Source organism: Cynocephalus volans, chromosome X (genome assembly GCF_027409185.1).
Source record: "Cynocephalus volans isolate mCynVol1 chromosome X, mCynVol1.pri, whole genome shotgun sequence".
NCBI classification, from domain to species: Eukaryota; Metazoa; Chordata; class Mammalia; order Dermoptera; family Cynocephalidae; genus Cynocephalus; species Cynocephalus volans.
This window is the reverse complement of record NC_084478.1, coordinates 167,528,173-167,541,251: the sequence shown is the minus strand read 5'-3', so window position 1 is coordinate 167,541,251 and position 13,079 is coordinate 167,528,173. Positions and strand designations below refer to the sequence as shown.

The following is a 13,079-nucleotide window of genomic DNA, read 5'->3' as shown; positions in this document are numbered from 1 at the left end:
AAGCTAACCCATTTACAATAGTCACAAAAAAATAAAACAGCTAAGAATCAATTTAACCAAGGAGGTGAAAGATCTCTACAATGAGAACTACAGATCACTGATGAAAGATATTAAAGAGGACACGAAAAGATGGAAAGACATTCCATGCTCTTTTATTGGAAGACTGATCATTGTGAAAATGTCCACACTACCCAAAGTGATCTACAGATTCAATGCAATCCCCATAAAATACCAATGACTTTCTTCAAAAAAATAGAAAAAACAGTCCTAACATTTATATGGAACAACAAAAGACCCTGAATAGCCAATGCAATCCTGAGCAAAATAATAATAATAATAAGGCTAGAAGCATAATGCCACCTGACTTCAAATTATATACTAAGCTATAGTAATCAAAACATCACGATACTGGCATAAAAACGGACACTTAAACCAATGGAACAGAACAGAGAACCCTGAGATCAACCCACGTACTTACAGCCAAGTGATTTTGACGAAGGCAACAAGAACATACATTAGAGAAAAGACCGCCTCTTCAACAAATGTGCTGGGAAAACTGGACATCCAAGTGTAGAAGAATGAAACTAGACCAGTATCTTTTACCACATACCAAAATGAACTAAAAATGGATTGAAAACTTAAATATAAGACCTGAAACTATAAAACTACTAAACGAAAACAAAGGGAAACACTTGAGGAAGTAGGACTGAGCAAAGAACAAGTCTCCAAAATCACAGACAACAAAATAAAATATAAATGAATGGGATTATATCAAACTAAAAAGCTTTTCAGAGCAAAAGAAACAGTAAAAAGAGCGAAAAGATAGCATACAGAATGGGAGAAAATATTTGCAGACTATGCTTCTGGGAAGACATCAATATCCAGAATATGCAAGGAACTCAAAAAACTTATCAGTAAGAAAACAGATAACCTGATTCAAAACTGGGCAAAGGAGCTAAATAGGCACTTCTCAGAGGAAGATAAACAAGTGGCCAACAGACACATGAAAAAATGCCAAACATCACTCAGCATCAGAAACTTGCAAATGAAAACGACACTGAGATATCATCTCACCCCAGTTAGAATGGTCATTACCAAAATTTGGAGAATAACAAATGCTGGTGAGGATATGGAGAAAGGGTAACCCTCCTACACTGTTGGTGAGACTGTAAATTAGTGCAGCCATTGTGGGAAACAGTATGGAGGTTCCTCAAACAATCACAGAATTGCCAAACAATCCAGCAATCACTGTGCTGGGTAAATACCCAAAGAAAGGGACACCATTATGTTGAAGTGATACCTGCACTCCCACGTTCATCGCAGCTCCGTTTATAATAGCCAAGAGTTGGAAACAACCTAAATGTCCATCAAAGGATGAGTGGATAAGGAAACTGTGGTGTGTATGTATGTGTGTATATATATACACATATATACATACATATATATATATATACACTACTCTGTCATAAAAATGAATGAAATTCTGCCACTCACAGCAACATGGATGAATTTACAGAAAATTATGTTAAGGGAAATAAGCCAGGCACAGAAAGAGAAACACTGCATGTCCTCACTCATAAGTGGGAGCAAGCGAGAGAGCGAGCGAGCAAGCAAGCAAGCAAGCAAGCAAGCAAACAAACAAACAAACAAACAAACAAACAAACAAATAAATAAATAAATAAATAAATAAATAAATGTAGAAAGAATGATACAATCATTCTTTGAACTTCAATAATTCCTTGAACTTTCAAAAGGAGAGAACAGAACTGAGGCCACCAGAGGAGAGAAGTGGGGGAGGGGGAGAGGGGGTGGTGAGAAATTTGTAAAGGGCCACAAAAAATGAATATATGTGCAATGATAAATATAGTAATTATCCTGAGTTAAGCATCACATACCGCACACAGGTATTGATATTCAATGCTACACCCAAATATATGCACAATCAATTACATTTCAATAATAAATACATATATATATATATAAACAAAAAACAATCTCTGAACTTGTTCTGTTAACATATTAAATATTATTGTTCATTTTATTAATAAAAATATTTATAAAATATATAAAACTTTCAAATAAAAATAAAAATCACTATTATCTTAATAAAATATAGTACCTATCTCACACAGTTGCTATGAAGATTATAAAATCACAGTGATTAGAACAGTGTAAACTCACTTAAGTACTATATTGATTCTAATTATTGTACTTATTATGCTGTTACTGGTGTTATTATTGATCACTGTCATCTTTCTGAAACTCTTTACTCCTTTGATATATCAATCAAGATGGGTTAGATTAACATGCAGTAAGAAACAATCCTAAAATCTCAGTGTCCTAAAGCAAGAAAGGTTTATTTCTCATTCGCACTCTCTTTCTCAGGTTGGGGCAAGAGGGCTTACTTCTATACCATTTTCAGTAAGAAACAGAGTGATGGATCCAAGACCCCCCAGCATAATGCTACTCACTGTGGCATGGGGAAGGTAACACGGCAAATCATACACTTGATATAGGAGGTGCTCAGTTTCCCTGGGCTTGGGTTTCAAGACACGCCTCTGGGTTTCCAGCTACTTCCTGAGGTCTCAGGCCCCCTCTTCTAGGCTCTCGCCTGGAGGTAAGTTACTGTTGCCAGTTAAACCTATTTTCAGCAGAAACATGGGGAAAATAAGATGAAAACAGGCTGGCTTATGCACATCCAGTGGCTGGGCATGCTCAACAGAAAGCACAGAATATTCTTGAATATGCCTGGTGCATGTGATGGGGTCTGACCAATGAACATGCTCCAGGAAGAGACGACTGAGCATGTGCAAGATAAATGTTACATAACTGGGAGCCACCCCCTTAACTGAATATTCATTAGGTAGCCAAATCCCAGCCAAAGGCAGGGTTGTTGCTTATCCTCCTGGAGGCAACCTACACTTCCCTGGCTGAGGTGTGTGTACTTTGTATCAAACTTACTACCCTGGCTGAGGTGTGTATTCTTTACATTGTATCAAACTTTCCTTCAGCAAGCAGCTGCTCACTCTCTTGAGCCAGCCTGCACTCTGTACTGAACTTTAAGTGTGTTTTTCTTGCTTTTGTGTTAGACTTGATATCTGTACTGAACTCACTTTTGTGTTAAACTTGGTGTGGGCCCTGCTCAGTCTCTGGAGCATACCACATTCTCTGTGTGGATCCTGCATTTCTTATCTGTTATATTAAACGTGTCCTCACTTTCTGCTGTGACTCTGCACTTGAATTCTTTGCTGTGGTGGAGTCAAGAACCTGGTAAGAGGACTAGGTGGATTGAGGCCCACTATCAGGCTCCCCTAGACCCTACCCCTGACATCATATTGGCTCTAAAAGACTTCCCATCCCCCCTAAGAACTGACACATGCCATTTACATTCTCATACGGTCAGCCAAATCAAGTAATCTGTTCATGCCTAACCTCAAGGCTCAAGGGAAGTGCGACACTACCACGTACGCAGAAAGAGATGACGTAGAAATGACGGAAAGTGACAGTACTGATCAACATACTTAGCTTTCAGGATACTGCACAGTGGTGGTTCCATTACACCTCGCTTGCTTTTCTTTCTTGATCTCCTTCGTAGATTACTCTTTCTCCCTGCTGCTTGAATGACAGTAGTGCTACATGATTAAACCCTTGGTGTGACTTTGGGAAGTGATCACATCCATTCCTACGGTTTCAACTTGTCCTAACCTACTAACAGTACCAAGCTTTACATCCCAAGCTTGCATCTTTCTCCCGATTTTAAGACATATCCAACTGCTATTAGGCTTCTCTCCCTGAATAATCTACAGTCTTCTTAAGTTGATCTTGTCCAACATTAGCCTCACAGAGTTCTTATCTAAACTGGTTCTCGCTTGCATACGGTCTACCCCACTTTGCACACCCATGTTGCTTGGTTACCTACTACCTTGAGAACCTTTCTGTGTCTGAAGTTGTCTGTTTGTACTGCCTATTTCCTCCATGTATTTCCCATGCTCCATCTTAATCCACTGCTCTGAACTGGAATTTCGTCACTTCTCACCAAGACTATTTCAACTGTCTCCTAACCGTTTTCTCTAATTTCAGTCTTGTTGCCTTTGAACGCATTTTTTACACAGTAACTACAGTGTCATATTAAAATAGAAAACTAACCACCTCATTCTCTTATGTAAAATGTCATTCCAATTCCTACAGCTACTCTCTTGGTTTTCCTTCTCTCTTCATCTTCCCCTTACCTGTAATCTTCTTGACTACATTCTACTTATCTAATAATATAAAAACTAATGATAATACCAATAATCGGGAGTTTAGGTGGTGCCCTCTGCAGGGACTCTTTGCTCAACCTGACCCCCCCAAAATGAGGAAGATGACTCTCTCCTACTCTCCCATAGTTACCCATATCTTCAAAATTTCAGCCAATATTGTTTGTGATTAATTACTCTTTCTCCCCTGTTATACTGTGACTGTCTTAAGAACAGAGACCATGTGTCATTAATGTCTACATACAAAGAACTTAGGCCAAGGCCATGTATGGGAAGTCAAAACATGTTTGGTTAGTGAATAAATGATGAACACGTATCTTTCTTCCATCCACAATTTCCCTCCCTCTGGTTCATTTCCTCCAGTGTCCCTCTCCACTTATCTATGTCTTCTCGTCTTTCTTCCCACTTACTACATCTTCTTCACCAATTTCTCCTGTCTTTAGGATATTCTAATATATAGCTTATTGATATTTTACTACATCTTCTTCTTGACTTTCTCGACTTTTCTGTTATTTTTTCTCTCTTCTTATATTCTCTCTTTTCTCCACCTTCATTTCCCTGACACATACATACATGCATGCATATATAGTATATATATGCCTGTACTAAAATGACAATTATGTGTTTGTATATATATTGTGTGTGTATATATATATATATGATTAGTATCTCCCTCCCCCTCTACCCTCTTTTCCCATTCTATCTACTTTACTTCTTTTCTTCATCATTTTCTCCTCTACTCTGTGCTCATTTCTCCTCTAGTCTTCCATCTCCTCCTCTCTCGTTCAGCTTTTCTCTTAAATACTCATTCGTTATCCTTTCTTCCTTGGTCATCTTTCTGTGTCCCAAATTCTTGCAGGAAAAACATCAAAAAATAGCAAATTCAAAGTAATGAAGGACTAGTATACAGGCAAACAAACTTAATTTACTCACCATATATTTGCCAGGCATGCATAATTTGAGTTTCATTGTGCAAAATAATAATACATAAATTTGAAATAGCCATAGAACCTGCACTAGATGGGGGCATTTATCCATTCAGTAAGGGTTCACTCAGTTGTACAAAATCAACACTCATGAATGTGGGAGAAAGCTTCAAGAAGTGACAACTTTTAGCAGAGGAACTAGCAAAAGCCTAAAAGCAGATATGAGAGCCAAGGAAGTTTCTTAGTATTCGAGCAAAGAATCTTATTGCACTGTAAATGATTTCAAAGTTACTATTATTGACAGAAAATTCAACACCAGTTGATAATAACTCTAGTTGCAATAATGAGTCATGAAATACATAAAATTGTGGGCCGAGCCCGTGGCACACTCGGGAGAGTGCGGTACTGGGAGCGCGGCGACGACCCCGCCGCGGGTTCGGATCCTATATAGGAATGGCCGGTACACTCACTGGCTGAGAGCCGGTCACAAAAAAGACAAAAAAAAAAAAAAAAAAAAAAAGAAAAGAAATACATAAAATTGTGATGGTTTTATGCACCGGGAGGTAAAAAATTATGAATTATACTTTCTGTTTTATGAAGAATTCAATACCAACCTATCTATCTATCTATCATCTATCTATCTCTATCATGTTTAAAAGTTATAACATTAAGTTGTTTGGAAACTTCACTCATATCAAAGTCTTCAGCATCTCTAGGCAATGTGGCATAAATAAATGTTGCTGTAAGTTTTTATTTATATGTATAAAATACTGTATGTTTTAGAAAATACTCATCATCTCATTTAATTCTCACAACTCTGAATCATAGTGGCACTTTGTTGCTACAGTTAAATCTGGCTTATTCTGATTATCACGTTGTTCATGCCTGTGTATATGTTTTTGTGAGTTTGTGTACTTAAGTGTCCTTGAATATGTATGTGCCGAGAGAGTTTCAAGATGGCGGTGGCTGCTGCGGCTGGCGCGGAGTAGCTGAGGTGGAAAAGGTGGCCACTGGGCCTCAGGCAGCCGGGAAACTTGTGGACCTTCCTCTGGCCATCTCTTAAGGGAGGACTGCTGCTGCTGGCCGGTCATGGGGGCTCAACGCCACTTTGCCCCCGGCAGGAGAGGCTGCCTCATTTACAGGCAACAGCTTTGAAGTGTGGAGCAGGAAAAGAACTGATTCTTAGCTGCAAAAGCGAGTCTTGAAACAGGGAACACGGCGCCAGGGCTGCTGTGGATGCAGCCAGGATCCCGGAGGCTGGGGCCGCACTGAAGGCGGCCAGCTGCCCTATTCAGGATTCGAGGTTTCAGGCTGGCATTAAAGAAGATTCCTGGGAGCGACCGAGCTGCGCCGCGACTGAACAGCCCGAGGCGGCAGTGCCAAGAACACGGAAGGCAACAAACCAGAGACAGAGCGAGCGCCCGACCTGGCACAGCACTGTGAGTGATCCCTGGCACAGCTCTGTTCAGGGGGTGGATGCCCACGCGGCTCCCGCCTGCACCACCAGGCCACTCACTGCCCCGGTGCTGCCTCCATTTTCCCAGGTGCGGGCAGTTCCGCCCTGCTCGGCCATCACTGATCCCATTTGCTTGGCCTAGCGCGGGGCTTTCCAGACCCTGCGGGCCGGCCTCCTCTCCCACTCCCTCCGCGGTTCTCTGGCGGGGCTGGGGGTGTGGGGAGTCCCGACCAGTGTTGGGAGGGCTAGGAAGTACGGGCGGGCCGACTGTCACTCCACCACACCCTGGACTCCGCCCCGGTAAACTTCCTGTTACTGGGAGGCAGATACCATCTCTGCGACCACCAGTTTGGAAAAAAGCCTAACGAATTTCTGGTTGGGAATAGTGTGGTAGGAGAGTTCCCAGGTCCGCTTGAACCTGCCGGAGAGCAGGCTGCAGGCGGGCACTAGACTTGGTTTATACCTGGGGGATACAAAGGTGAACAATACCCGAGAAAGATCTACACAGTGCTACAAAGGCACCCAGAGAGACCGGTCGTCTGTGCCTAGCAGAAACCTGGTAGACTTCCTGGGCGAGGCGGTGCTGAGCAGGGTCTTGAAGGCCCAGCTGATAGACGAGGGGTGCAGAAGACACGCCCCAGCCCAGCACAGTGTGCACAGAGGGGGGAGACGTGCGGCCAGGGAGGCGGACACGACAGAAACCACACACCCGGTGGGGTCGCCACTGCACGATCTAACAGCCTGGGCCAGACCACACGGAACGGGGAGAAGTCCTGTACAGAAAGTGAAAGCTCAACAGAGATCACACACCCTGTGGTACGTGATCCACCAGCCCAGCAGAGTACAAGCTGACCAGAAAGGTGGATCCCCGGAGAAGCCCAAGACCCGAGGCAACCACACACACAAGACACTAGAGGCCAACTGAGCAGTCACGGTGGGAGCCATACCAAATTGGCAACCACAGCAACATCCTAGTTAGTCATTAGTCTCAAACCGGTGGACTGTGAAACCCCCTGCCACAATGAATAAACACCAAAAAAAAGACACCAGAAATACAAAAAATCAAGAAAGTACACCACCAAAAGTTAATGAATCTCATACTCTAGATCCTATAGAACAAGAAGCCCTTGAAAAACTGACCAGGAATTTCGAGTGATAATTCTAAGGAAACTGAATGAGATACAAGAAAACTCAGCTAGACATCATGATGAAATGAGGAAAAGTATACAGGATCTGAAAGAGGAAATATACAACGAAATCAATGTCCTGAAAAAAAATGTAGCAGAACTTGCTGAACTGAAGAAGTTATTCAGCGAAATAAAAAACACAACGGAGAGTTTAACCAGCAGGCTTGTCGAAGTTGAAGAGAGAACCTCTGAACTTGAAGATGGGCTGTTTGAAATAACACAAGCAGACAAAAAGAAAGAAAAAAGAATCAAGGACATGGAAGAAAATCTGAGAGAGATATCAGACAACCTCAAGCGCTCAAATATCCGAGTCATGGGTATTCCAGAAGGGGAGGAAAATGAAGATTCCATTGAAAACATATTCAACAAAATAGTGGCAGAAAACTTCCCAGGTATAGGAAAAATCACAGATCTTCAGATCCAGGAAGCTCAACGATCTCCAAACGTATTCAACCCAAAAAGGCCTTCTCCAAGACATGTCATAGTCAAATTGGCAAAACTCAGAGACAAAGAGAGAATCTTAAAAGCTGCAAGAGAGAAGCGTCAAATCACCTATAAGGGAGCCCCAATCAGGTTAACATCAGACTTTTCATCACAAACCCTAAAAGCTAGAAAGGAATGGGATGATATTTTCAAAATACTAAAAGACAAAGACTGCCAGCCAAGAATACTCTACCCTGCAAGGCTATCCTTCCGAAATGAGGGGCAAATAGTATATTTCTCAGACAAACAAAAACTGCGGGAGTTCACTACCACAAGACCACCCTTACAAGAAATCCTCAAGGGAGTACTGGGTTTGGTTCCTGAAAAATAACTACCACTGCCATAAAAACCTAAGAAAAATCTAAACCTGCTAGTACAATAAAAATGGCATTCATGAAGAGAAAACAAGCTAACAAAAACACTATCTACAACCTAAGGAACCAACAAACAAAGAAACCAAACAGTAAATCAGAAAGCAAGGAACATAAGACACCTAAGACAACCAAACAACCAATAAAATGCTAGGAATAAATCAACACCTTTCAATAACAACTCTTAATGTTAAAGGCTTAAATTCCCCAATTAAAAGACACAGACTGGCTGACTGGATCAAAAAGCAGGACCCAACTATATGCTGCCTACAAGAGACCCACCTCACCCATAAAGATTCACACAGACTAAGAGTGAAAGGATGGAAAAAGATTTACCATGCAAACAGAAAAGAAAAACGAGCTGGAGTGGCTATTCTTATATCTGACAAAATAGACTTTAAACTAAAAACCATAAAAAGAGACAATGAGGGACACTACTTAATGATAAAAGGACTGATCCATCAAGAAGACATAACAATCATAAATATGTACGCACCCAATGTTGGAGCAGCCAGATTTATAAAACAAACTCTATTAGACCTAAAGAAGGAAATAGACACTAATACCATAATAGCAGGGGACCTGAACACTCTACTGTCAATATTAGACAGATCATCTAGGCAAAGAATCAGTAGAGAAACACAAGATCTAAACAAGACTCTAGACCAATTGGAATTGGCAGATATCTACAGAACATTCCACCCAACAACCTCAGAATATTCATTCTTCTCAGCAGCACATGGATCATTCTCCAGGATAGATCACATATTAGGTCACAAATCAAGTCTCAATAAATTCAAAAAAATTGGAATTATCCCATGTATCTTCTCAGACCACAATGGATTAAACTAGAAATTAATAACAAACAAAACTCTGGAAACTATACAAACACATGGAAATTAAACAGCATTCTACTTAATGACATATGGGTCCAAGAAGAAATCAAGCAGGAAATCAAAAAGTTTATTGAAACTAATGAAAACAATGATACATCATACCAAAACCTGTGGGATACTGCAAAAGCAGTATTGAGGGGAAAATTTATTGCATTAAATGCTCACTTCAGAAGAATGGAAAGATGGCAAGTGAACAACCTAACACTTCACCTTAAAGAACTAGAAAAACAAGAACAATCCAATCCTAAAGTTAGCAGACGGAAAGAAATCATTAAGATCAGAGCAGAACTGAATGAAATTGAAAACCAAAAAACAATTCAAAAGATCAACGAATCAAAAAGTTGGTTTTTTGAAAAGATAAATAAAATTGACAAACCATTAGCATGGCTAACAAAAAAAAGGAGAGAGAAGACTCAAATAACAAAAATTAGAAATGAAAAAGGCGATATTACAACTGATTCATCTGAAATACAAGGAATCATTCGAGACTACTATAAACAACTATACGCCAACAAATTTGAAAATCTGGAGGAAATGGATAAATTTCTGGACACACACAAGCTCCCAAAACTGAACCGTGAAGACGTAGAAAATTTGAACAGACCAATAAGAATAAAGGAGTTTGAAGCTGTTATCAGAAGGCTCCCAACAAAGAAAAGCCCAGGACCAGATGGATTCACAGCAGAATTTTACCAAACATTCAAAGAGGAATTGACACCGATTCTTTACAAACTATTCCAAAAGTTTGAAACGGACGCAAATCTCCCAAACTCATTCTATGAAGCAAACATCATCCTGATACCAAAACCAGGTAAAGATATAACCAAAAAAGAAAACTACAGGCCGATATCCTTGATGAATATAGATGGAAAAATCCTCACTAAAATACTAGCAAACAGAATACAGCAACACATACGAAAAATTATTCATCACGATCAAGTGGGATTCATCCCAGGGATGCAAGGTTGGTTCAACATATGCAAATCAATAAATGTGATACACCATATTAATAAACTCAAACACAAGGACCATATGATCATCTCTATAGATGCTGAAAAAGCATTTGATAAAGTTCAGCACTCATTCATGACAAAGACCCTCTATAAGTTAGGTATAGAGGGAAAGAATCTCAACATAATTAAAGCCATATATGACAAACCCATGCCAATATCATCCTGAATGGGGAAAAGCTGAAAGCTTTTCCTTTAAGAACAGGCACTAGACAAGGATGCCCACTCTCACCACTCCTATTCAACATAGTGTTGGAAATACTAGCCAGAGCAATCAGAGAAGAGAAGGAAATAAAGGGCATCCAGATTGGAAAAGATGAAGTCAAACTGTCCCTGTTTGCAGATGACATGATCCTATATATCGAACAGCCTAAAACCTCTACAAAAAAACTGATGGAATTGATAAATGATTTCAGCACAGTAGCAGGATACAAAATCAACACACAAAAATCAGTAGCATTTCTTTTCTCCAATAGTGAACATGCAGAAGGAGAAATCAAGAAAGCCTGCCCATTTACAATAGCCACCAAAAAAATAAAATAGTTAGGAATTGAGTTAACCAAGGAGGTGAAAAATCTCTATAATGAGAACTACAAACCACTGCTGAGATAAATTAGAGAGGATACAAGAAGATGGAAAGATATTCCATGCTCTTGGATTGGAAGAATCAACATAGTGAAAATGCCCATACTACCCAAAGTGATATACAAATTCAATGCAATCCCCATCAAAATTCCAAAGACATTTTTCTCAGAAATGGAAAAAACTATTCAGACATTTATATGGAACAATAAAAGACCACGAATAGCCAAAGCAATGCTCAGCAAAAAAAATAAAGCTGGAGGCATAACACTACCTGACTTTAAGCTATACTACAAAGCTATAATAACCAAAACAGTATGGTACTGGCATAAAAACAGACACACTGACCAATGGAATAGAATAGAGAATCCAGAAATCAACCCACACACTTACTGCCATCTGATCTTTGACAAAGGCACCAAGCCTATTCACTGGGGAAGGGACTGCCTCTTCAGCAAGTGGTGCTGGGATAACTGGATATCGATATGCAGGAGAATGAAACTAGATCCATACCTCTCACCGTATACTAAAATCAACTCAAAATGGATTAAGCATTTAAATATACACCCTGAGACAATAAAACTTCTTAAAGAAAACATAGGGGAAACACTTCAGGAAATAGGACTGGGCACAGACTTCATGAATACGACCCCAAAAGCACGGGCAACCAAAGGAAAAATAAACAAATGGGATTATATCAAATTAAAAAGCTTCTGCACAGCAAAAGAAAAAATTAAAAGAGTTAAAAGACAACCAACAGAGTGGGAGAAAATATTTGCAAAATATACATCTGACAAAGGATTAATATCCAGAATATATAAGGAACTCAAACAACTTTACAAGAAGAAAACAAGCAACCCAATTAAAAAATGGGCAAAAGAGCTAAGTAGGCATTTCTCTAAGGAAGATATCCAAATGGCCAACAGACATATGAAAAAATGCTCAACATCACTCAGCATCCGGGAAATGCAAATCAAAACCACATTGAGATACCATCTAACCCCAGTTAGGATGGCTAAAATCCAAAAGACTATGAACGATAAATGCTGGCGAGGCTGCGGAGAAAAAGGAACTCTCATACATTGTTGGTGGGACTGCAAAATGGTGCAGCCTCTATGGAAAATGGTATGGAGGTTCCTTAAACAATTGCAAATAGATCTACCATACGACCCAGCCATCCCACTGTTGGGAATATACCCAGAGGAATGGAAATCATCAAGTCGAAGGTATACCTGTTCCCCAATGTTTATCGCAGCACTCTTTACAATAGCCAAGAGTTGGAACCAGCCCAAATGCCCATCATCAGATGCGTGGATACGGAAAATGTGGTACATCTACACAATGGAATACTACTCAGCTATAAAAACGAATGAAATACTGCCATTTGCAACAACATGGATGGACCTTGAGAGAATTATATTAAGTGAAAGAAGTCAGGCACAGAAAGAGAAATACCACATGTTCTCACTTATTGGAGGGAGCTAAAAATTAATATATAAATTCACACACACACATACACACACACACACACAAACTGGGGGGGGCGGGAAGAAGATATAACAACCACAATTATTTGAAGTTGATACAACAAACAAACAGAAAGGACATTGTTGGGGGGGAGGGGGGGAGGGAGAAGGGAGGGAGGTTTTGGTGATGGGGAGCATTAATCAGCTACAATGTATATCGACAAAATAAAAAAAAAAAAAAAAAAGAATATGTATGTGCCACGTGTTAGTCCACATGTGTCCTTGAGTATGCATACTTTTTCACATCATGGACATATATCTCTGTGTGTCTCAGAATGTTCATCTGTGCAACTCTCTATATGTGTATCTAGAATATGAATGTCCGTGTGTGTGTATACATGCAAATGAGTAAGGAAGTGTATACATACATGTGCATTTCTAATCTA

At 40.0% G+C, this 13,079-nt stretch overlaps 1 protein-coding gene across 1 annotated transcript in view; it reads right to left on the bottom strand.

Annotated features, from left to right (window-relative positions):
• LOC134368539 (gamma-aminobutyric acid receptor subunit alpha-3-like) overlaps window positions 1-13,079 on the bottom strand; it is a 217,567-nt gene that overhangs the window by 201,675 nt on the left and 2,813 nt on the right. The window lies entirely within an intron of this gene.